Raw genomic sequence first — 26,343 nt, 5'->3', positions numbered from 1 at the left:
TTTTTTTTTTTGGCTGGGAACTCAGCCCTCCAGCCAGGTGACTATCCGTTATCCACTCCTTCCTGGGTCGCACTCATCCCAAAGTAAAGTCCAAAAATGTCTTAAACAGAAATAAGGCCTTCCACCCTCTTGGGGGCTCTTCCTCAGCCTGACTTCAGCTTGGCCTGCACTTGCTAGGTTTGTAGCCCTTACTATGGCATTGTATGTCCTCTTTCTTGGGGACGGTGGGAGAACCCAGTCCTGCCCTGGACTTCTGACCCAAGGCCCTGTATTGAACTTTGTAATCAATTTGGCCTGGCTCCAGGCTTTGCAGCCCCCAGCCACCCTGTTATATACCTGTGGTGTTTAGATGTTGCTTGTAATTATTAGAACTGGGAGCTGTTGGGAGTCTGAAAGGACAGGAAACAGGCAGGAGGGGGGAGGAGTTGAGGAGGCAGGTGAGAGTTTCAGAGGAGCAGCAGCAGCAGCTTGGTAAAGAGGCTTCCACTTTAAAAATAAAGTCCTGTTGAAGTTTGTTAGTACCTTGCCTGGTTGATTCAAAATTTTGCTGATGAGGATAGATCTTCTGCCTCTGAACCCACCTGCACCCTTTCTGCAAAGCCCAGGTGAGCCTCCAATTGCTTTTACTGCCTGGATCCATATGTTTGAGACTTATCTGCTTGTAATCAGTGCTACAGAGATTTCTGAAGTAAGAAAGTGTGCTCTGCTAATCCACTGCCTTGGAGCAGAAGGGCAGCATATATTTTACAGTTTTCCCCTTGCAGATGATAAATATGAGACTGCACTCACTTCATTAAAAAACTTTTTTGTGCCAAAAGTGAATATAGTAGCTAATCGATACAGATTTTGCCAGCATGAACAGAAACTAGGGGAGACTATAATGCAGTATATTGCTTCCCTGAGGAGTCTGATTGTAACTTGTGACTTTGGGAATATGGCAGATGAGATGATTAGAGACCAGCTCATTGAGAAAACAACCATGCTTCGTGTAAGAGAATGCTTACTTCTAGAACCACAACTTACACTAGAAAAAGCAATAACCATTGCTACTCAGATTGAGTCAGCTATACCCTCAGGCAAATCACACTCTATTCAGCTAATGTTGGACACTGGCTTAGCAGTATCTATACTACCTGATTCCATCTATTTGCATTACTTTAAAGATGTGCCTCTTACTGAACCCAAACTTCAGTTGGTGTGCTATTTGTATTCCAGTACATGGCTGCCTGCCAGTAATAGTCACTTTTGGTGATTGCTGTGTAACTGCAGAGTTCTACATTGTCCACAAAGGCACTCCTATCCTTGGCAGAGATTTATTGGCTGCTTTAAATCTGAAGGTAGTTAATGGACAAATTGATCTTCCTCAGCAAAGCACTTTTGCAGTACACACACCAGTTTCAGCTGGGACCCAACACCAGGTTGAGGAGAAACTCAGCTGTGCTTATGGGTTTCTGCGTAAAGTTAAAATGCGGAATAATGTGATGCCTGTACGACCGAAATTACGGTGCTTACCATTTTCAGTCAGGGAAGCTATGTTATGTAGTATCTACAGTATTTTCAGTGTAATATTTTTGCCAATAGTATAGTGTTTTGTTTCCTATTTGTTCCTGTGGTTAGAATAACAATGTTTATTTTAATTGGGAGAGTTTCTTAAGAGAGGAGGGAATGTGGTGTTTAGATGTTGCTTGTAATTATTAGAACTGGGAGCACTGGCTGTTGGGAGTCTGAAAGGACAGGAAACAGAAAGGAGCGGGGTGGAGTTGAAGAAGCAGAATGAGTGGTACAGAGGGTGCAGCAGCAGCTTGGTAAAGAGGTTTCCACTTTAAAAATAAAGTCCTGTTGAAGTTTGTTAGTACCTTGCCTGGTTGATACAACAATACCCTCCTCCTTAAAATCCGTCCCAAACCAGAGGCAAGTTCTACTGTTGTCCAAGCTTCATCCCTCCCCATCTCATCGGTGTCACTGACTACGCACATGTAGAACCTGGGCACTTGGCATTGCCAGCTTCCCTGCCAGCTCGCTCACCAGAATTAAGAGGCAATCCTTCTCTTCTTCAGTATCCCAACGCTCTTCCTGCAGCCATTCATTCTCATTAACAGCTGCTTGGAGAGCATTGTTCTGAAGCCACTAGCTTCTCCTATAGCCTTTTTGCTACTGCTGATGCATCCCCCAAAACCTTTTCTGTCAGGGTCTGAGGACCCACCATGGACTGCTCCACCCCTGTGTTTGTTCCTACTTCAGCCTGCTTCATCTCTGGGCCAACAATTTCATCCTTCACCTCCCTGCAGCACCCAACAGGGTGGGTTGGTTGAGGGTCTGCAAGGTCCATGGGCATCACTGTGTGCCTCATGTGTGTTTGTGCCAGAGGACACCTCCTCCTTTCTTACTACCTTCTTGGGGCCCTGGCCTCTCCTTTTGCCACTCAGCAATTTCCTAAGCAGCAGTGTCTTTTGATATTGCCTATTTATGTGCACCAAAAACATAGAACTCTTGTCCCCATCCTGCAGGGATGAAAGTAACTTAAAGGACTTACCAGTACTCCGGAGTCTTGAGCAGACGGTGGGGCCTCAACAAGAAGGGGTGGGGCCTTTAGAGCCCAGGGCCCTTTAAATCGAGATTTAAAGGACCCCGGGCTCCAGCTATGGTAGTGGCGGCTAGGAGCCCCGGCCCTTTAAATCACGGCCAGAGCTACCAGCTGCAGAAGTGGCTGGGAGCCCCAGGGCTCGGGGGCCATTTAAAGGACCTGGGGCTCCAGCTGCTGCTACTCCAGCAGAGCCACGGACCCTTTAAATCGCTGTCTGAGCCCTGCTGCTGGGGCAATGATGGCTGGGGGCTCCGGCGGTGATTTAAAGGGCCAGGGGCTCCCAGCCACCACTACCGTAGCGGAGCCCCAGGCCCTTTAAATTGCCGACAGAACCCCAGGGGTCCCGGCTGCCGCCACTAGCCCACTGTGTGTGTGAGACAGAACCTGAGTGTGTGCCGCTACCCCAGGGCTCTGGCAGCGGGGCTTGGGCGGAGATTTAAAGGGCCTGAGGCAGTAGCGGTGGCCGGAGCCAGGGGCCCTTTAAATCACCGCCTGAGCCCTGCTGCCGGAGCCCTGGGATAGCGGCGGCTTCGGGGGTCCAGCAGTGATTTAAAGGGCCAGGGGCTCCCAGCTGCCGCTACCGCAGCAGAGCCCCAGGCCCTTTAAATGGCCGCTGGAGCCCTGGGGGTTCCGGCCACCTCTGCTATCTGGGGGCTCCAGCAGCAGGGCTATGGTGGCCATTTAAAGGGCCCAGGGCTCCAGCCACTGCTGGGAACCCCAAACCCTTTAAATTGCCACCTGGGGAAGCTGGTCCAGTACGCCATACCGGCTCTTGCTGGTACGCCGTACCGGGGCGTACCGGCCTACTTTCACCTCTGCCATCTTGGCATTAGGCCACGCTTGTACACTTTTTCATGCCCTGCTCTCCTGGGCTAACCTTCTCAGCACAGCCCAGGCATGCTCTCCGCGTCTGCTCTTTTTGTCCATGGGCATAGCAGACCACACGTTGTGTCTCTGGCCTTCCAGCCCCCGAATACCCTTTTCTTACCCGGCCCTTCTGACTGCAAATGATTTCCCTTTACAGGATCTCTGACGGGTATTGCTGCTGCTCCCTCTAGATTGGCAGCTGCGTCTGTATTTCTGCCTGCACTTCCTACTGCTTCTGTTGGTTTTCTACGAGCTGCTGGAGAAACCCCTAGTCCTGCTTAACCAATCTTTGGAACTCAAGTGGGAAATCCAGTGACCAGGTCGGTCCCACGATACACCCGCTTGGGGTGACAGACCTTCCTTCAGCAATCAAGACTTCTATCAGCCTTCACGGGTGACAGGGGGAATTCAGTTCTGACGACTATCCCAATCATAAACGAATCTACTCATCACTATGTTCCCTCTGGCAGCCAGGCACGGAATCACAGCCCTCTCGCTGAGCTAGCATCCCCCATTGATGGTCCCTCCAGAACCATGGCAGTTTCTCTGCCTGGTAGCTCAGCATCCGACCGTGTTGCCACGTTTAGTTCACCCTTCTGGGACCCAGCTTGTCTCACACTAAAAGTCCACAGGTCTTTCCACAGAAAGAAGTCCTTCTGCCCTTGCTGTGGCTTTTGTGCAGCTTGAAGTCCCCTTGCTGGGCTTGGTAACACTCTCCAGGTGCATGTACGCCCCGTTCTTTGGGGCCAGTAGGGGAACCCAGTCCCACTCTGATGGTAGCAGACCGTGGCCCTCTACCCAACAGCTAGGTCTGCTCCTTTCTCTTTGCTGCAGTTTCCCCATGGCACTTCCTACCTCTCTTCTCAAGTTTCCCCTCTAGGCTTCCCTTGCTGCTTTGAACTTCCCACCTAGTTCTCATTCCAGTTCAGAGCCCAGCTGGGTTTTATCACTGCTGAAGTCTGGCTATTTAGTGGGAGGTACATGGTGCCTCTCAGTTAGGGCTCATTCTGTAATCAGCTTGGCTAAATCCCAGGCTGTGCAGCCCAGGGGAAAGCACCCTGGTACAGGCCTGCTCTGCCCACTCCTGCTGTTACTGGGCTGGGGTCCTTGCTCCCCATTTCAGACCTGCTTTCCAGAGGGGCTGAGTACACACAGGCTCCTCTGGCTGGAAATGGAGTTTTATTTCTGTGATGACTCTGACATTCAGGCCCTTCAAGAGACAGTGTGTGTGTGAGACAGAGCCTGAGTGTGTGCGTGTGAGACACAGAGACAGTGTATATGTGTGTGTGCTGGCTGCTGAGGAAGTCTATGAGAGAGTGTGCACTGTCTCTTTAAGGCACTCACCAGCAAGCTCATTTTTCAGACTGCAGCATCTGCCATCAGCTCTTCTGTTCCTGAGCCCTGTTCCCCTCCCACCCACCCCTGCTCTGCGGACCTAGGGTACATGGACCCGCGGACAGTGTGGGGAGGGGGACACCCTGACATCAGCATATCCCCTTCCCCACTCCGCACTGCACAGCAAGCAGAAGGGTCCTGGAGCAGCTGGCCAGGGACTCCAAGGCTTCAAAGCAGTGTGGGGAGGGGCACGTGAACACATGCAGATGCATATGCGTGGCTCTACTCATCGAGTGCGCTTCACTCCTGGGTGGCCGCGTGACCATGCAGCTTAGAGGGAACACAGCTGGAAATGGGTGACAGGCTATGGATCACTTGATGATTACCTGTTCTGTTTGTTCCCTCTGGGGCACCTGGGATTGGCCACTGTTGGAAGACAGGATAAGGGCTAGATGGACCTTTGGTTTGACCCAGTATGGCCGTTCTTATGTTCTTATGTAGCAGCTAAACAGACTTTTTAAAATCAGCAAGTCCGGATAACTTGCATCCAAAAGTTTTAAAAGAGTTGATAGAGGAGCTCTCTGTACCATTAATGTTGATTTTCAACAAGTCTTAGAACAGTGGGGGTGTTCCAGAGGACTAGAAGAAAGGTAATGTTGTGCTAATGTTTAAAAAGGGTAAACAGAATGAACAGAGTAATTTTAAGCCTGTCAACCTGATATTGATCCAAGGCAAAACAATGGAGTGGCTGATATGGGACTGTAGTGGGTTGGTGGTGGTGGTCCTCCCCAGTTTGGGTCCGTGGGAGGCCATTCTGCCTCACAATGTCCCTGTGTGTCGCCGACCATTGGGGAATTATTGGGGCAACACACAGCCTTGGGCTCGGGCCTGCAGTCAGGACAGAGTAGCAAACACAGTTAGGAGCCCAAGCCCTTAGTCAGGGTGGGGTGATAAGAGTCTCTAGCTCAGGCCTGTATTTAGGGTCGAGCAACAAGTAGTTTGGAGCCCAGCCCTTAGCCAGGGAGGGGCAACAAGTCCTTAGGGCTTAGGTGTGGGTAGAGCACCCGAATACAATCTGGGGAGGCTCACGAGGGGGTGAAGCACCCAAATACAGTCTAGGGGGGGCTCAGGTGGGGGTAAAGCACCCAAATACAGTCTAGGGGGGCTCAGGCAGGATTCGCAGAGCCAAGTGTCCTAGCTTGGTGAACAGTAGGCTGATGAAGGCCTTGTGGCCTACGGAGTGGGAGTATTGCTACCTCAGCGGTGGGGTGGCAGGGGCGATGCGAGCCTGCCCAGCTCTGCCACATCCCAGCCAAGGTCCCTAACAGTGGCGGAGTGGTCCACCGCTGGGTCAGCAGGGATCCGCCTGCAACATGCTGACCTTGTACCAGAACAGCAAATAATAAAGTCATACTTCTAGGAACTGATCATTCAAGCCATACTTACAGGACAAGGACTCTATCTTGGGAAGCAGGGACTCTGAAAAAGACATGGGAGCCATGGTGATTAATCAGCTGATGATGAGCTCCCACTGCAAAGTTGAGGCCAAAAGGACTAATGCAATCCTTGCATGTATAAACCAAGAATAATCAAGTAGAAATAGAGAGATTATATTATCTCTGTATTTGGCACTGGTCTGACCACTACGGTACTGGTATAGACGTAGAAAAGTTGGAGATGGTGCAGAGAAGACCCACAAAAATGATTAAAGGAGTGGAAAACCTGCCTTATAGTGAAAGACTCAAGAAGCTCACTCTATTGAGCTTAGCAAAGAAAAGGCTAACGGATGACTTGATCACAGTTTAAGTACCTACATGAGGAACAAAAATTTGATAATAAAAGGCTCTTCAAACTAGCAGAGAAAGGTATAACAAAATCCAATGGCTGGAAGTTGAAGCTAGACAAATTCGGACTGGAAATAAGGTGTACATTTTTAATAGGGAAGGTAATCAACCATTGGAACAACTTACCAAGGATTGTGGTGGATTCTCCATCACGAGAATTTATAACTCAAATTGGATGTTTTTCTAAAAGATGTGCTCTAGTTCAAACAGGAATTAATTCACGGAAGTCCTATGGCCTGTGTTATGCACAAGGTCTGACAAGCTGATCACATGAGCCCAGAGTCACAAAAGTACTTAGGCACCTAGCTCCCATTTTTAGGTGCCACTGTGATCCATAAACCCCCCACTCAATAGTTGCCCAATTCTATAAGTGCCTAAATGCACCCAAGTTTTTGCAATAAACGTTCCCTAGGTACTTATGTTTCTGCCTCTGGGCATGTGCATTGCTGCCTCACTCTAGGTATCCAGCTGTCTATCTCTTACCTCAGTTCAGAGTGGTCCATGAACAAGGAGCAGATAGGTACTCCTTTGCCTTACTTGCGTGCAGGGCCTGAGTGGGTAGACATGCTCACGGGATGCTTAGATCTACACAAACATCACTGGTGTGGGAAAGGGAAGGAAGACCACCCCCCTATAACCTTTAGCCCAGTGGGCTATGCGATAGTTTGATGTGGGTCACTCTCATACTCTCCTATTTAAATTGTTCCACTTTAATTAAAAATTGAATAATTAAATATTAATTGGGCGAAAGAAAAGGTTAAAATGATGCTAAACCCAGTGATTAGGATACTTACTTGGAGGTGGCAGATCCTTGTTCAAATCTCTTCTCCACACCCAGCATAGGGAAGACTCGAACTGGGGATTTTCCACATCCTGGGTGAGTACCCTAACCACTGGACTAAAGGTTATAAAAGAGATGGGCCTCCTGTCATTCTATCTCCCACCCTGCCCTGATTTTGGGTAGATTGGGCAGCCTCTGAGCATGCCTAACAGATTGGGCCTCACACAGACATTAGGTAGAAGAGCACCTATCACCTATCATCTGCAGATTTGTGGCCGCCTCTGCAGCTCTGTGGCAGCCTCTGCAGCCAGGACTGAAGCGCTTATCTCTGTGAGAAGGACGGGGCTTAGGATAGACCCTTCTCATATCCATCTCCCATTGGCTAGTTTAGGCAGCTCCCCACTTAACATAGTGGCTTTGTGGATCATATTCCAAGGTGTCTGTTTCTCCCTGTGTATTCTATAAAGAGTCTAGGGCCCAGATTTTTAAACGTATTTGGGTATCTCACTCCTGAAACTAATGTAAGTTAGGAGCCTAAATATCTTTGAGGATCTCTGCCTAGACACCTAACTCAGACATTGTGGATTGCAGAGTTGTTCCTGTGATTTTTCTAAGTGCTTATTTTCCTTTGTTAGATCTGGGCCATTATCCCTTGTAGCTTTGTAATCTATGAAAAGTGCTATCATTAAAAACAATCGCTGCACGTGCATAATGTAAGATTTTCCAAACCTCACTAAGCCAAATTAAAATTGTTTGCCACTAGAACAATGGAAGACACTTCTCTTCACTAAAGGCTACTGTCAGCCATTTGGTGCAAAACCAGTAGATAAAGTTCAGATAAAACTGGATTCTTTTTATTAAAAAAATGTTTTTTTCTCTTCATCATGAAAAATTGGCAATACCTGTGTTTGATCAAGCTTTCAAAAAACAGACAGAGATCAAGCATGGGAAATTTGGAAATTTATGAGCAAATGAATACAAAGTCTTTGAATGGAAATGGTTGTGCAACCTTAACTTTGGCTGTTACTAGAGCTTCAGCTGTTATGTATGTATAGTCTTTAATGTAGTACTTGCAAAAGCTGTTGGATTGATAGGATTGTCAATTGAAGGGCTATAGAACAGATACAATATGGCAGCTCAAGTTTTCTCCACATCGTTAAACCTATGTGCCTTACTCATGAGTGACCTGGAGGGCCCATATCTAGAAATCAATATAAAATTTAGTGTCTATTATTCATATTCAGTCTAAGGCCCCTATCCTAAGTCTGCTAACAAGGCATTCTGTTGTAACGTGTGCGTGTGTGTGTGTGTGTGTGAGAGAGAGAAAGAGAGAGAGAGAGATGTGGCCACTTGCCCACCATAGCATAAGGCCACTAAATGGCCAGTAGAAATTTTGATTATCATTGACCTGTGCTGTAGAAGTGAGAGACCACACTCAGTTACCAATCCCCCATGCCATGCAGTAATATAAACAGATACTCTTAAAGAGAATGCAGTTTTTTCCAAATATGCATGTTTCCTCATTGCTATTTTATTCTCTCATTATTTTCCCCATCTTTATTTACCCATAATTTTCTACAAAAAATTGACAGAATTACTCTCTATATATAATTTTTCAATGCCAAGATAAGCATCCTTGAAACAGATGTTAAGCATTAAAAATAGCAGAGTAATGATGAATAATTGGGATGATCTGAGGTATAGATGAGACGAAATGGAGGAAATAATTTAAGAAAACAATTCCTATTACCTTCACTAAGGCAAAGTCAAGTGAAAAAAAGAGCTAATCACTGTGGAAAGTATCCCACCTATTCATGGGGTTCTTGTGTTTTTCTTCACCACAACTCAAACACAGGCAGCCCTCTGTTCTCCCCTTACCTCCAAACTCACACATTCTGGTTAGTAGCTTTTATTTTTATTTCTCCTAGGTTCGTGATGCAAATCTTCAAAGCCAAAAGACTTCTACCATGGGCCCAATGTTATCAGTATTATAGATGGGTCAATGCAATCTCATCTCGTCCGTAGGGCTCTGTGAGTTTGAGCCATGCTGTGAAGTGATGAGAAGAGCACCGCTCACACTGAGCTCCTAGAAGCATTGGGTCTCCTCTATCTCAGTTTTACATGGGTGTAACTCTACTGAGTTCACTGGAGTCGCTACTGATTTACACTACTATAGAAGGGTACAAAGAGACCCGCTGTGCCTGCAGAGGCCTGCAGCAGGAATACTGCCTCCAGTGATGCCAGAGGGAGCATGCTCCTTGGCATTCATACTGCAGCACTGGGGTGCTACTCTGCACTGCCAGCTAAATTGTAGAAGGTCTGAGGTTATGATCAAGCCCCTTCAGCTACACCCCCTTCAGCCTGGCTCAGAGAGCGGAAAGCAACTCCTTGCACTCCACAGTGTTTTACAGCTAAATTATGGCTGCCTTCTATGGGATTACAGTGGGGATAGAGGAGACAGCTCCATGTGCTCAGTCTCCCAACTAACCTTAGGTGTAAGTCCCACCTCAGAAGCTGCAACAGGGCTTGGTGCTTCATGAGGTCTGGAGTTAATACAGGAGCTGCTCTAACCACAGAGGAAACTGGAGAGAGGGTCAGAGCAAAAAGGTGTGTGTGTTGAAGTGACAGAGAAAGCCACAGGGGACTGGGGCCTGCTGGGGGATGACAGGCATGGGGCTTGAAGAAGACAAGAAAGTGGAGTTAATAATATGGACATCTTGGGTAGATGGCCGAAGGGGCAAGGCATGAGAAAGGAGCATTTCAAAATGGAGGATGACACCTGTTTGAATTGTACTTTGAGGTCCAAGTGACTATTATTCCATCCCTACACCCAGTGCATGCACATAGGGAAGATATAATTTGGCCTTTCACCTATATCTCCCATATATAGAATAAATAATTATGCTACATTTTACTTATATATTCTCACTACATTTTGTTACCTGTTTGGATGGCCAAGCCTTCAGAATTCCATTCCTGGGATGAGTCTCACCCAGGGGTGGCTCCAGGCACCAGCTAAACAAGCAGGTGCTTGGGGTGCCAAAATATATGGGGGTGGCAAAATATATGGGGCCCCAGCTCAAAGCTGAGGCAGCGTCCTGGGCTGGATCCTGACTGCCCCGGGGGGGGGGGCAGTAAACAGCTTGTTGTTCTACCGCTGGGGTGTGGCAGGGCAGGGAGCCAGCTAAGTGGGGAGCATGTCTCTGCTGTTCTCCCACGGGCAGTGGCCACCCTCCCCTCAGGCAGGAGCTGGTAATGCGGCCCTGCCCCGGCTGCAGAGGATGGTCCGCTCCTCCTTGGCTTGTCCCCACCACTGCAAGCTGACGAGGAGTGGCCTGTCCTGTGCAGCTACCGGCTCCTGCCTGGGGGGTGGGGGGATGGCCGCTGACCGCGGGAGAGCGGCGGGGACAAGCCGAGGAGGAGCAGCCCGTCCTCTGCAGCTGTGGCAGGGCCGCTCTACCGGCTCCCACCCAAGAGCGGGGGGCCACTGACCACAGGAGAGCGGCGGGAGCTGGTAGCGCAGCCCTGCCCTGGCTGAAGAGGACAGGCCGCTCCTCCTCGGCTTCTCCTCAGCACTCTCCTGCAGTCAGTGGCCACCCCCCAGGCGGGAGCCAGTAGCGCGGCCCTGCCCCGGTTGCAAAGTACAGGCGGAACATGGTGCCTGGGCGGGTCGCTCCTCCTCGGCTTGTCCCCGCCTCTGCCTCCTCCTCCTCCTCCCCTCCATGCTGTCTTCTGCCAGAGGAGGGGAGAAGGGAGTGGAGCCAAACTCGTGCTGGGGCCAAGGCGAAGACCGAGGATGAGCGGGGCTGGGATCCAGCAGCAGCCCCAACCCCCAGCTGTGGGAGCGGCAGCGATGGGAGGTGAATCCACCTCAGGCCAGATCCGCAGCAAGGTAAGAGTCGGGCCTGATGGGAGGGTCCCTGGGTCCCCTGCGGAGCTTCTGCCTGCTGGAGCCCCAGAGGCTGCTGCCTCCCTCCCCAGCCCCACACAGCGTGCCGGTACCTGGAGTCTTCTTCTTCCTCCCCCCCTGCAGGGGGCGAGTGACCTGGCAGAGAGGGGCAGCATCTGTCCAGCAAAACCAGCACCTCTTCCTTGTCTCCTCCAGCCCCAGAGCTCTCTCCATTGCATGCCCCTCGGGATCCCAGCTGGGTGGCCTCAGCACTGGGAAAATGCCAGCAGGGCTGGGTCCACTGTGTATCTGAGCTCGTGGGGAGCTCTCTCGCCCCAATGACTAGCACCTTACCTCCGGCAAGTCGGTGCAATAGGAGCAATAGGAGCATGACGTGAAAAATCACAATTACTTGTGTGTACTGTGCTGCTCTATCGGCGCCATTCACGCTAATTTCAGTTTTGCATCGGTGCCAGTGGTTATAGGGCTAAAATGTCGGGACAAAAACAAAAATGACTTTCCAGTGCTGCCTACCAGCAACAAAGAGAGAAATGGCAAAAAGAATTAGAAAAACTATCTCGTACTTCAAAAAAGTATTTTACAAAAGTAGACAATCAAGGAGAAAGCTCTAAGCAATGCATTGAAGGTGATTATTCATCAACTGATGAAGACCAATCGAACCAAAGATTACCTTTATCAACTGATAAAGATGAACAACAATCTGACCAAAGATTATCTTCGCTAACTGATAAAGACGAACAATCACAATCCATCCAAAGATTTACTACTTCAGCTGAAGAGTCCAGAAACGAAGAACTGTTATCCAAATCTAAAACTGAAGAACAATTATTGGAAAGTGGAGAGACTGACATAGGATCGGATCCAAGTACATGGCCGACAATAATTACTGATGCAATGTGAATGATTATTGTGAAAAAAGATCCTTCAAAACTGGATCCTACATTTGAATATCCATTTAATGAATCAAATCGTCGATTTATGCCATCCAGTATGAAGAAAAAAATGAAAAATGGGGAATAAACTAATAGATCGTGGTTAGTGTATTCACGGACCAAAGATGTAGTTTTTTTGTTTTTCCTGCAAACTGTTCTGTAACTCGGACATACTTCTGGCAACTGCAGGTTTTAATGACTGACAAAATTTGCATCAGCATTTGAAAGAACATGAAACATCAAAAAATCATTTATGCTCATTGACAAATTGGATTGAGCTGTCAAACAGATTACGTTCCGGTACATCAATCGATGCGGTACAGCAACGTCAACTAAATTCAGAAATTCTACGTTGGCAAGCGGTGTTGGAATGTTTACTGGCAATCATTAATTTCCTAGCCGAATAGTGCCTCGCATTCCATGGATCTTTGGATAATTTATATTAGAATAACAATGGAAATTTCTTAACATTGGTTGAGTTATTGGCAAAATTTGATAATGTTATGGCTGAGCATGTACGAAGAGTGAAAGATGGAGAGATTCACACCCATTATTTGGGTAAAAATACACAAAATAAGATAACAGAATTTATTTCTAATGGAGTGTGTAATGAAATTTTATTGAATTTGAAACATGCCAAATATTACTCAATTATAGTTGATTGTACTCAAGATCTGAGCAAAACCGAGCAAATGTCAATAGTTTTATGATTTCTGAAAACTGATGAAAATGCAGAAGTGAAAATTTGTGAACACTTTCTAGAATTTATACCAGTGAATGAAACTACTGGGAAAGCCCTCACAGATGTAATTCTACAGAGATTGGAACACTGTGGAATACCTTTAGAAAATATGCACGGCCAAGGGTACGATAACGGCTCAAACATGCGAGGACAACATGCAGGTGTACAGCAAAGAATATTGAATTTAACAATTGAGCTTTTTTCATTCCTTGCCATGCTCATTCTCTCAATCTGGTTGACAGTGATGCTGCCAAATCATCTAAAGATGCCATTTCGTATTTTACCACAGTGCAAGCAATTTACAACTTTTTTAGTGCTTCCACACACTGTTGGGCAGTCTTGAAGAAGCATCTTGAACAAAAATTCACACCTAAACCTCTAAGTCAAACTGAATGGGAAAGCATGATAGACGCTATTAGACCATTCCGATATTCATCAGGAGAGATTTACAATGCACTATTCAAAATAAGCCAGGACTTGTCAGACGATCCTTCATTTTGACATGAAGCTGAAACATTGGCTCAGAAAATGAGGCAGTTTCAATTTTCATGTTGCACGGTTATTTGGCATAATATTCTAAATCAAATTAATTTGACCAGCAAAGTTATGCAGAACATAACCATAGACATATCTGAGGCAAAGACGATTTTGAATGAAATGCTGGAATATTTAAAAAAATACCATTCAGATGAAGGATTTGAAGAAACTGTCAAAGAAGCAACAACAATAGCAGAGGATCTTGATTTTGAACTGACGTTTGCACCTCAACAATTCATTTGTCCTCGGAAAAAAACAAGACAGTTTTGTTATGGGGCTCATGATGATCCTAGTCTCAATCCAAACGAAAGGTTTAAAGTTTAATGTTTCTATTGTATTTTGGATGTAGCTATAACTTCCATTGAAGAAAGATTGTCAGTTGCATGGTCATTGTGAAACTTTTGAATTTTTATACGATATTGGAAATATTAAAAATCAGTTTTCCAAAGAAGACCTCATGAAGCACTGCCAAGACCTACATTTAGCGCTCAGTACTGATAATGCTGTTGACACTGATGCAGTAGAATTGTATGATGAATTAATAGCTTTATCTGAGCTAATAAGTCCTAAAACTTCTGCTCTAAAAGTATTAGAATTTATAGCAAGAAATGATTTTTTCACTCCAAACACTGCTATAGCATTACGTATTCTTTTAACATTACCAGTATCAGTGGCTTCTGGTGAGCACAGTTTCTCAAAACTGAAATTACTAAAAAAATATTTGAGGTCCACCATGTCTCAAAATTGTTTGTCAGGACTCGCATTAATTTCAATTAAAAGTACTATTGCAAAAAATTTAGATTTCATTGACTTATTAAAAGACTACGCAGGCATAAAAACCAGAAAAATTAAGTTAATATAAACTCTTTTAATTTATAACTGTAAGACACTAATGTTTTTCATTACAGTGTATAGTTGAACTCAAATTGTTTGTAATTGTATTTTTGTTAAAATTAAATGTTAAAGTTACACTAGTAGGAAATTGTTTTATTTCACTAACTAAAAATTCTCTGTTTTCATTTTTTTAAAATTTTAAACAGTCAAAACAAAACTGCAAAGTGCAAACGTGTAAAAGCCAAAAAAAAAAAAAAAGTGGTGGGGGGCAGCCAAATTTTTTTTTGCTTGGGGCAGCAAAAAACCTAGAGCAGGCCCTGGTTTCACCCCTGGTCTGACCCCTTTACACCAACTAGAAAGGGATGGAGTGACATCTGGCCAGCGGAGGATTCCTTCAGTTGAGGCACTGTGGGAAGACAGCCACAAGCTATCTTCTGAGGATCCCTCACAAGTCCTGAGGTAGGCTTGAGTGCCAGAAGTATGGCTAGGGTAGTAGCATGTGGCACTGTGGAAATTCTAGACAGTGCTATGGCTCCTAACTATGGCATCCTGGTGAGGCTGTAGTATGTTAGACTGGCCCTTAATATTGTCTAAATTACACTGGGAGGGGGCGTCTTCCAACCTCCAGAGCAGTCCAGAATCAAGAAGGTGGCTTAAGCCATCTTAGTCCCACCCCTCACCTGGGTTGTGAGTTCTGTGCTTTGCCACTTCAAGAGACACTGCACAAAATCTCACTCCTGCACTTTTTTTTAAAAGAGAAAGTATTTGGTTTAGCCACAAATGACTTTCATAATTTTTGTTGGTTAGGAAATTTTCTCCATGCTAGTCATAGAAATTAGAAATGGTTATTGTGCCTCCTCCTTAGGCCCAATCCTGCAATTGTCTGTGTGCAGGTGCAGTAGTGCAACTGCGGGCAATATGTTGCACCATTGGGGTTTTAGTCGTCACCTTGCCAAGCCCAACAGTACAAATTTAGTTTTTAAAAATCTTTCCTTGTAAATCAGTCCCATGCCCTAATTTTGCCTTTTCTTTTTTGAACTCCCTCCGGGTTGTCTATGTCTTTACTTAAGGTGCCTCAAATGGAATGTGGTGTTCCTGGTCTGTCTGTCTGTAGCTGAACAGATGGCTGTCAACACCCCCTTCCATGACAAGATGGCTCTGCTTTATGCAGCCTAAAATTGCAATGGCACCGTTGCTGCCATTTAGCAATATCCAATTGGCTGCCCAGCATTGCTCGTACTGAATGTCTGCCTTGACATTATTGATTTTCAAGTTTCTCGCTCTCATTCAATCTCTCTTTCCACCAGATGCATGAGTTTGCACTTTTTCAAAATGAATTTCATTTTATTATTTCCTCCCCATATGTTTCTAATTTCTCTAGACCTCTTTGTATCATTTCTCTGCCCTGATTGGTAATAACATTCCCTCCTAGTTTAGAATCACCTGTACATTAATTTACATGCACTTTACTCCCTGTTTTAGATAATTAATGATATTAAATAAGGCCGACCTAAATCAATCCATTAAAATCCCCAGTGGACCTCCCCCTGCAATTTGGTATATAGCTGTATATCCGTATTGTTCTTAATTTAGGCTTTGATGTTACAAACCACTTAAGCCTATATTTAAATTTAAGGATTGTGAGAAATAAGAACATAAGAACGGCCATACTGGGTCAGACCAAAGATCCATCTAGCTCAGTATGCTGTCTTCTTGACAGTGGCCAATGCCAGGTGCCCCAGAGGGAATGAACAGAACAGGTAATCATCAAGTGATCCATCCCCAGTCACCCAGTCCCCGCTTCTGGCAAACAGAGGCTAGGCACACCATCCCTGCCCATCCTGGCTGATGGACCTATCCTCCATGAATTTATCTAGTTCTTTTTTTAACCCTGTTATAGTCTTGGCCTTCACAACATCCTCTGGCAGAGTTCCACAGGTTGACTTTGCATTGTGTGAGGAAATACTTCCTTTTGTTTGTTTTAAACCTGCTGCCTATTAATTTCATTTGGTGACTCCTAGTTTTTGTGTTATGAGAAGGAGTAAATAGCACTTCCTTATTTACTTTCTTCACACCAGTCATGATTTTATAGACCTCAATTATATTCTCCTTTAGGAGCCTTTTGTGAGGGACCTTATCAAAGGGTTTCTGAAAATCTAAGTACACTGTATCCCCCTTGTCCCCATGCTTGTTGACCCCTCTAGTAGATTGGTGAGGCATGATTTCCCTTTACAAAAACCATGTTGACTCTTCCCCAACAAATTATGCTCATCTATGTGTCTGAAAATTTTGTTCTTTACTATAGTTTCACCCAGTTTGCCCATTACTGAAGTCAGACTTACTGGCCTGTAATTGCCAGGATCACCTCTGGAGCCCTTAAGTGTGTGTTTAATTATTATTAACTGCAATAGGAAGTAAGAATGTGCTTAAGTACTTTGCTGAATTGGCGCCTCCATTTTCAGTCCCTTCCTTTCATTTCCCACCTTTCTGGTTCTGGCCAAAAACAATAACAACAACAACCACCAAACACAAAGCCCCAACCCAAACCAAATAAACAAAACATCATACGGTCTTTCACACTACTTGTGACTCATGCTTCCAATACCCTATTGTTGTTTAATTTTTTTCTCTTAAGATTTGGTCCATTATTTTATTGCAGATTGATGATAAAAGTACTGGGCAGTAATAGCCAAGTTCACTCATCTTCCTGTGTAAATCAATACCTTATTTGCTTTATTCCAGGGCTCTGCAACTTCCGTGGTTCTATAGACTTTCAAAAATAATTGTCAATGGTTCCGTAAATTAGCTGACTTATTCCCTCAACACTTTAGGATTAGTGCTACCAGACCTGCTGATTTATACAGTGGATGTTTGAAATGTCCAGTTATCCCTATTTTACCAGATTTTCATTACTTTCCTACTGTCCAAATCCCTTTCTCCTTTGAGGCAAACTTATACAAGGAATTCAATGTCTTAGCTATTAAATAGGCATTATTGGTTTAATCTCCCACTCGATTTATTAATGGTCCTAATTTATCTAGTATTTCTTTTCCCCTAAAATATTAGTGAAAGCCCTACTTATTCCCCTTCGCCTCTTGACTTAGCAATAGCTCAGTTCAGTTTTTGCTGTCCTTGTCCCTTTCTTTCTCCTCTCATCTACTCTCTCTTCTCTTCTGTTTCCTGCTGTTTGTTTCAATTTATTTTTTATCTCTGTCTGGAGTAGTCTGGCATTGTTGTCATTGACCCACAGCTACAAATAATCAGAAATGTAGCTGTGCCACAAGGATCCAATCAATCACAGAGTTCTGTCCTTTGTCTCCCATGGCTGATTCTCTACCCTCTTTCATTTTTCCTATTTTTTTTAAATTCCACAATGGAAGGGGGATAGTGTTTAGACTGGATGCTTGTGTCAGAGTTGCCAAAATACTATCATGAGAAGTAATGAGCAAATATAACATCCTGCATAACCTATTTCAGAAAGGTAAAGGCAGGGAACGTCTCCCTAGGAAATGGTTGACTACATTCTATATAATTTGTAGTTGCTGACTCAAGTTGCTGGGTGAAGCTTTTATCTTCTTCTCTTGTGCATTGGTAGGGGCATTGACTACATGCCCTAACAGGTCCTCTTCCATCTCTAATTTCTCTGTAGGATTTTCCTATTTCAGTAATTATCTTTGGATCCCTTACTTGTTGGTCTCCTCTCTCTCTCTCTCTCTCTCTTTTTCCTGGTGGCCCATTTTCTACAGTCTGTTGCTTTGGAAATGCCATCACTTTACAAATTGAGGGCAAGTTACAAGCTATGCTTTGACTGCTAGTCCTGTCAGGCTAGAGGTATTTGCATTTAGATGATGCTTCAGCAATGACAAGTGTCTTCTGTCCCATACCCTTCCTATGTGCACCTGACCCTTCCTCTCTCCTTTTAATATAGGCAAGATGCATCCCAATAGTTCCTTTTCACATACAGATCATAGAATCTCAGGGTTGGAAGGGACCTCAGGAGGTCATCTAGTCCAAGATATTTCACTTCAGAACGTAAGCTCTTAATTGCCCAGAAGATGAAGCTGAACATTTCTGTAACATTTTAAAGAGTCTATTTCATACTGAGAATCTCCATTCATATTCTCCTAAACTTCACCTTCCGCCCTTCAGCTGATGCATGTGCACAACTCATTTTGCACTGGTTATTTATCCACATTGACTGAAGAGAATGGATACAGTAGTGCACTTTCTTCTTTCTTGCATGACAGGAAATATTCTCATGCATGGAAAAACTTCCCAGTGAGTAAGTCCAGCATGTAAACACACTAGGAGGATTCATTGCTGTAATCAGTGGCAGTATCTACTGCTTCCAAGCAATTTGCCCACTTCTGATTTTGTTCTTTCTTTCCTGCTGCCTCTTATGTTTAGGAATGTACTCCCAGTTAATGTATGCCAAGCCCCCTCATACTGCTCCATCAAATAACATTGGAAAGCTCACCTGTTCATAAAACATTCCAGTCCTCACCTGTTCATAAAACATTCCAGCCCTCACCTATTCATAAAACATTCCAGTCAAAAAGGACTTAGGCATTATAGTGGAAAACCAAACAAACATGAGCTCTGAGTGAGTTGCTCTGGCTAAGAGGGTGAATGAAGTATTTGGATATGTAAGCAGAGGAATATTGAGTAAGAGCATTGGGGTGGGTATTCCCGCTGTATACAGCATCAATGAGACCATTACTAGAACACGGTGCCCAGTTCTGGTGTCCACACTTCAAGCAGGCTGTTGAAAAATTATACAAGGTTTTGAGAAGAGCCACAAGACTGATTCAGAGTCAGGATAAACGTTCTTTACAGTGAAAGACTTAGGAAATTCAGTCTATTTAGCTTATCAAGGAGGTTAAGGGGTGACTTGATTGCATTCTATACATACCTACATGAGAAGATTTCTGATGTAGAGGGCTCTTTAATCATTCGACAGAGGCATAACAAGACCCAGGGTCTAGAGGGTGAAGCTAGATAAATTCAGGCTAGAAATGTGACACACATTTTAAAGAATGAGGGTAATTGGAGCAACTTGCTTAAGGATATCATGGATTCTCCATCACTTTAAATTATTATCAATGCCTTTCTAAAATATAAATATATGCTCTATAATCAGCAGATACAGACTCAATGCAGGACTGGACTACTGGGTGAAATTCTGTTGTGTGTGTTATGCAGGAGGCCAGACGATTTTATCATAAAGGTCCTGTCTTACCTTAAAGTCTATGAACAAAGACCTTGTCCAACTCTGAGCTGACTGAGGTATTTAGCGATAGCCCTGAGAAGGCGACAGTGTGGGGCTGAGTCATCCTAGAGAGAACTTCAGGTGGGAGTGTGCCTGGATGGATGGAGGGAGCCCTCCTTTAGCTCACAGTTGCGCAAGAGAAGATACATGCTTGTGCTCCGTTAGAACAGTGTACCCTGTTTTCCATAATGTATCCAGCCCACTCAGCAGACCAGTGCAGAGGTGGAATGGGGCTAAGGCAGTGGTTCCCAAACTTTAACAACCTGTGAATCCCTTTCACTAAAATGTCGTCTCGCGAACCCCCTCCTAAAAATGAATATTTAGAAGGATTTTCTCCTTTACCTGAGTATAAATTATAAAAACAGTGATCTTGGAAATATAAAATTTGTTTTTATGACATGCTTATTACACACTTTATTATTAATTATTATTTATCATTACAGTATTTTTATTACATTATGAAAACGGCAACACTCTTCCAAGATCTCACTTTCGTAGCTTGTATCACTTTGAATAAGCCGGTTATAAGACAAGGCTCCTATGTTTCATCAAGGAGTATCAGATGTAAAACAGCATGAAGGTATTTAAGAAGCCAACTCAAAGAGTTCCTCCTACACAAGCATTCAGGTCTTGAGCAGTCCAGGCAAACAACGCACGTTACAACAAAGCTTAGCTGCCTATTTAATTTTAAAAACAGCAAAATATGTCCACCTCCCTTTCCATTTCTTATAAGAAGTCTTGAAGTTTAAATCCCCTCAGTATGATAGATATGCTTGCTTTGATCTGCTTAGCTCTTGGAAGTTCAGGGGCTCTGTGCTGGTGGTCCCGTGCTGCCCACGGTCCCTAGGGACAGCTCTGTCCGCCATTGGGGAATTTTTCCCCGAGAACCCCTTGTAACATTTTGCAAACCCCAAGGGGTTCATGAACCCCAGTTTGGGACCACTGGGCTAAGGTCATTGATTCATGGAGTCCACAGCCAGAAGGGACCACTGTGATCAGCTAGTCTGACCTGCTATAACAAAAACCACAGAATTTTCCCCAAAATAATTCCTGGAGCACATCTTTTAGAAAACATCCAGTGTTGATTTACAAATTTTCAGTGATGGAGAATCCACTATGACTGTTGATAAATTGCTCCAATGGTTAATTAGTCTGGCTGTTAAAAAATGTATGCCTTATTTCCATGTCTAGCTGCAACTCCCAGCCATTGGATTGTGTTATTCCCTTCTCTGCTAGATTGAAGAGCCTGTTATTAAACATTTGTTTCCCATGTCGGTACTTATAGGCTGTAATCAAGTCACCCCTTACCCTTCTCTTTGTTGAACTAAATAGATTCAGCTCATTGAGTCTGTCACTATCAGACATGTTTTCTAATCCTTTAATCATTCTCATGGCTTTTCTCTGAATCTCTGAATCTTCGCACCAGTTCCAAATACAGAGGTAAAATAACCTTTCTACTTCTACTCGAGATTTCCCTATTTATGCATCCAAGGATTGCATTAGCCCTTTTGTTTGCAGAGTCACAATAGAAAGCTCATATTCAGCTGATTAGCCACCACAACCTCCAAATCTTTTACAAGGTCACAGTAACAGTTTACTTTCACTATATTAGAGATAATTCCATGCAAACTACTAGTGTTAATGCAAAGTTAAGGTTGAGAAATCAAGCAGGCAAGAGTCAAGAAATGCAGGTAACTCTGAAAGCTCAACCTTTTTTTCTGTCTGTTTTGTTTAGGCCGTTAAAAGGTTTCTCTTTATAGCATTCTTAGTTCTTTGTCATATATTATAATATCTTTCAGAAAAAAACATTTATATCATCTTGCATTCTGCAAGTTATAGTCCAATACATTCCAGTCAGTGTTGGAATGATTTTTAAATCTCACTGAGATCTATAAAACAAGACAAATTTGAACAAATTTGGTTCAGCAGTTATAAAGTTAGACTATAAGTCAGGGGCAGGCAAACTTTTTGGTCTGAGGGCCATATCAGGTTTCTGAAATTGTATGGAGGGTCAGTCAGGGGAGGCTGTGCCTCCCCAAACAGCCAGGCATGGCCTGGCCCCTGCCCCCTATCCAACCCCCCCACTTCTGACGGCCCCCCCCAGGACCCCTGCCCCATCCACCTCTCCCTCTCCCCTGACCACCTCCGGACCCCCCCACCCCTGACTTCCCCCCGCCATTCCATCCAACCCCTCCTCTCCTTCCTGATTGCCCTCCTGGGACCCCTGCCCCAGCCAACTATCCCTTCTTCCTGACTGCTCGCGGACCCCCCACCCCTGACTGCCCCCCAGTCTCTCCATCCAACTCCTCCTCTCCTTCCTGATTGCCCCCCCGGGAGTCCTGCACCCATTCAACCCCCCTGTTCCCCGCCCTCGGACCACCCTGACCCCTATCCACACCCCCACCCCCTGACCAGCACCCCAAACTCCCCTGCCCTCTATCCAACCCACCCTGTTCCCTGCCCCCTTCCCACGCTACCTGGAGCACTGGTGGCTGGCAGAGTTACAGCCGCGCCCCCCCAGAGCACCGGCTCTGCAGCTGCGCTGACAGGCCCCACCACCCAGAGCATTGTGCCAGCGGCAAAGCAAGGGAGCTAAGGCTGTTGGGGAGGGGGAACAGCAAGGGAGGGGCCAGAGGCTAGCCTTCTGGGCCAGGAGCTCAGGGGCCGGGCAGGAGGGTCCTGCAGGCCGGATGTGGCCCACGGGCCGTAGTTTGCCCACCTCTGCTGTAAGATCTTTGGGGCAATAACTGTCTCTAATCATGTGTCTGTAAAGTACCTAGCACAATGGCATCCCAATCCTGACAGAGGCCTTTAGGTACTAGCACAACACAGATAATGAAAAAGGAGAAGAAGAAAAAAGAAGTTATGAATGTTTAAAGTAGAACATCCAGAGGATGAATTGGTCCAAAGTTTGAGAGAATCTCAAATTTCATGTGGTTCTGAGTTTGATATCTTAAATTTTGTACGATCTCAACTTTGAGATGATCCTCCACCTTGAGACAATCTCACATGTATAAATAATAATAATTGTAAAATAATATTAGCGTCTCTAAGCCTTTCTTGCTATTACTTCAGATATCATCCATCACATAATTTTGGTTTGTTACGCTAGTAATTAAGAAAAATGCTATCAGGACTGTCTGATGTTGGATTTTGGAGGTGTTTTCTTTTGTTTTTTTGTTTTTTTTAGATGGGACTCCCCACTATAATCAGCTCTGTTTGTTTGTGGTCATTCAGAAATTATCAGAAAATGTGCAGTAAGGAAGACATCTGGTCTTCCATGCCTGGTGCAGCATCTATTGTTGTACAAATCACATGGCCACTTTTAAAACAAATGTATCAGATAATCAGAATATTGACAAGCTATGATTACTCTATATTCTTAGCCCTTGCAGTTTCTAAAATGTCCAGCAGAGAGCTCTTTCCCTCTAAAATTCTTCTGTGCTACAGTTTGTCTGCTGTCTTTACTGTATTTGCAAGAACATGTCCCAGAAAATTTCAGCACTAGCAAAGCATGCATCAAATAGGAAAGAAAGACTACATTAATGTAACATTCAGAGTCTGATTCAAGGTCCTGTGGAAGGAAAAGGTGACTGAGTTAACTTGCCATTCCTTCCTTGGCTAGGTACGTCCCTGCAACATCTAGCTACAACAGAAGACTCAGCTACAGGTGAAGTTTCAGCCTACAAGTCATTTCTTTAAATAATGTAAGTTTAAATTTAATTATTTGATCATTAAAGGATATTATTTTTATGTAATTAAAACATAAAAACTGGGAGAGGTCAGCTGTTTTAATACTTTCTGCTGTGACTCTTCTAAGCTCCTTTGTCTCACTCTGTGCCACTGAGTTTCAGGGTAATTTGAAAACTGCATTCTTGAGGTCACAATCTCCTGAAGGACTGATACACATGATGCCTGAAAACACAAAGAGGATGCCTCTGAGTCATTAAAATGCACAGCGTGGTCCATTAAAAACTTGACCACTGCATGCACTAGTGAAATTCACCACTAGTATTTTCCACTCTAAGTAGAGGGAACACTGCAAATATAATGGTAAAAAGGAAATTGTGCACTCTTCTTTTTTTTTTTTTAAGGGCGCCCACTGTATGGACTCAAGATGCAGTTGTTCCAGTTTTCTAGGAATATTGCACCTTGCATAGAATTCTTATTGTTCATTGAAGTCCAATTTCTGTGATAACACACACGACTGACTGAAACCGGTGTTCATTAAATGCTTTTACTTAATTTTTTTATATTTTAAACCCTGCAGGACTGAGAACTTGCTAATTCGTATTTATAAGTACACTGTCTTCTTTTTTTGAGGAATGTATTATAAAAAAGCCCTTGGAAACCAGCAGCAACAGTTCTCTTTTGATTGCCAGTAACTAAACAAAGTTTAAAAGTTTGCATCCAAATGTTATGTAAAGAAGAAAGAAAAGAAAAATGTGGAGGTGCAAAGTTGTATGTTAAAGTACAGTATTACTCCGAAAAGTGCCTCTTAGCAATGCCCTTGTGGATTCCATATATATAATCGCTCCACAATTCCCATACCAAATTTGCTCAATGTACAAGTAAAAATATGACATTTTTCCTAATAGCTAAATAGAATTGGTCAAACCGTGTTCAGCACAGTTTATCTAATGAATTAAACTCCCTTTTTTCTGTTTGTTAATTGTGTGCAAACAGACGTTAATTTTTGTGAATTCATTATTTATTTGTATTTGCTGAAAAATCTGACCATTTTTTAGTTTTTAGGTTTTCCAGAAACTTCAGCAATTTTCTATTCATTGTTTATAGGGTGTGACTGATCGCCTAAGTGTCATTGTATTGGTTCGGTTCCCTGACTGGATGACTGCACTTTTTAATCAGAAGATTAATGAATAGTGAATAACCAATACTGTTGTGCATTCATGAATACCCTTGTTCCCGTGACTACAAGTATTTGTATGAAAATCAGCCATTTCTCCAATATCCATAGGAACAAAACCTCATTGAATGACAAACAGAAATGAGCACAAAGTTGATGGCAGCAAACAACTATTCTGAAATCATATGGAAGTTCATGAACTTGGTTTTATCATTCATGCCTAACCCTATGACTAAACACAGCATCTTAGGATGGAGCTGTCTCTTTATATGTGTTTCTACAGAGCCCTCCATAATAGAACCTTTCATCATAGGTGCTTTAGGTGCTATGATAATAATATCTATTGTTTAACATGTTTTTTCTGCTTATCAGTTCTGAATTTAACCAGCCTCATAACCCAACTGAGGAGTAATATCTGTATAGTTAAAGTGGAATTGGAGTGTACAACTTTTAGGGAGGCAGAGTGGTGCTGTGTACAGGGCTTATGACTAGGAATCAGAAGAATGTGTTCTATTTTTAGCTCTGTCCCAAAATTACTAGGATCCCATTGCTTGGACCTGCTCACTCAACCTTAGAGCTAGTCAGAAAAACTTCAACATAACAGTTTTTTTATTGGGAAATCAAAACACTGAATAAAATTATATCAGTTTTGCTGACATTTCATTTTGGAGAAAAAAAGTGGGGGTGGGGAGAAGTGAGGGGAGTTCTGACAGTGTCACAACCTCCTGGTTCAACATTTTCAGAATGAAACATTGACATTTTTTTTCCTTTTTTAATGGCTCTTTGTTTTGAAATGTTTTATTTTGTATTGGTTTTTTACAATATGATGCACTTTAAAAAAAAAAGTCAAAATTGAAATGAAGCATTTCAATTGATTGGAAGCAAAAACATGTTCAGGATTTTCTTTCTAGGAACATTTCAGAATGTTAGGGTTTTGTTCCAAATCAGGACAAAACAAATGACAAAATCCTTTGTGAAATGGAATATGTGTTCTCTGCCAAGCTCTACTCACACGCTCTGCCTCTCAGGCTCTTCATCCTTCAAATGGAGATAATAATGCTTATCCATCTGTGTAAAGAGACTCTGAGACTGTCTTTTTGTGCTGTGTTTGTACAGTGCCTGGCACAAAGGGGACCTGGTCCATGACTGGGGGTCCTAATTGCTATGATAATACAAATAATAAATAATAATACTGCTGGAAAGTGCTATGTAGACGGTGAAAGTCCCATTACCTAGATTCCCTGCATCCTACCCAACCCCTGAAGTGTCACTGGATTCAGGATCTTGTATTCACAGAAGGGGAAGAGTTTGGATTTGCACCGGAAAGCAGAAAAAGCTACTGCCAGCCAGGGGCGGCTCCAGGCCCCAGCATGCCAAGCGCGTGCTTGGGGCGGCAAGCCACGGGGGGTGGTCTGCTGGTCGCTGCGAGGTTCCGCTGCAGGAGGTCCGCCGAAGCCACGGGACCAGCGGACCCTCCTCAGGCAAGCCGCCGAAGGCAGACTGCCTTCAGTGCTTGGGGCGGCAAAATGCCTAGAGCTGCCCCTGCTGCCAACAGCAGACAGGAGGCTAAGATCTAAAGGAGGGGAATCCTGAAAAGCCGGACATGTCAGGAATGAGGTGGAGAGACAGAAAACTGAGGAGAAAACCAAAAGCTGGAGGTGAGGTTCTCTTATGGGAAGGCCCTAAACTCTGTTTGGAAGAGTTGTGACATAGGCAAGTTTGCCACACAGCCATGCTTCCAGTTAGTTCTAGAGTACATTCAGCTGTGTGAATACATCTCTGAGAAAATCCCAGCAGTTGCCATCAGAGTTGCTGGGAGCCAGAAGGCTAGAGAAAGCATC

General features: G+C 44.3%; 1 long non-coding RNA gene across 1 annotated transcript; it reads left to right on the top strand.

Moving 5' to 3' along the window:
• The first annotated feature begins 450 nt into the window (after positions 1-450).
• Positions 451-25,042, top strand: LOC120396382. Its single transcript, XR_005593090.1, has 3 exons — positions 451-605; positions 23,261-23,342; positions 24,433-25,042. It is a non-coding gene; the product is annotated as an uncharacterized LOC120396382 (long non-coding RNA).
• The last annotated feature ends 1,301 nt before the right edge of the window (positions 25,043-26,343 follow it).

Source organism: Mauremys reevesii, linkage group 2 (assembly GCF_016161935.1).
Source record: "Mauremys reevesii isolate NIE-2019 linkage group 2, ASM1616193v1, whole genome shotgun sequence".
NCBI lineage: Eukaryota > Metazoa > Chordata > Testudines > Geoemydidae > Mauremys > Mauremys reevesii.
This window is presented reverse-complemented; position numbering and strand designations above follow the sequence as displayed.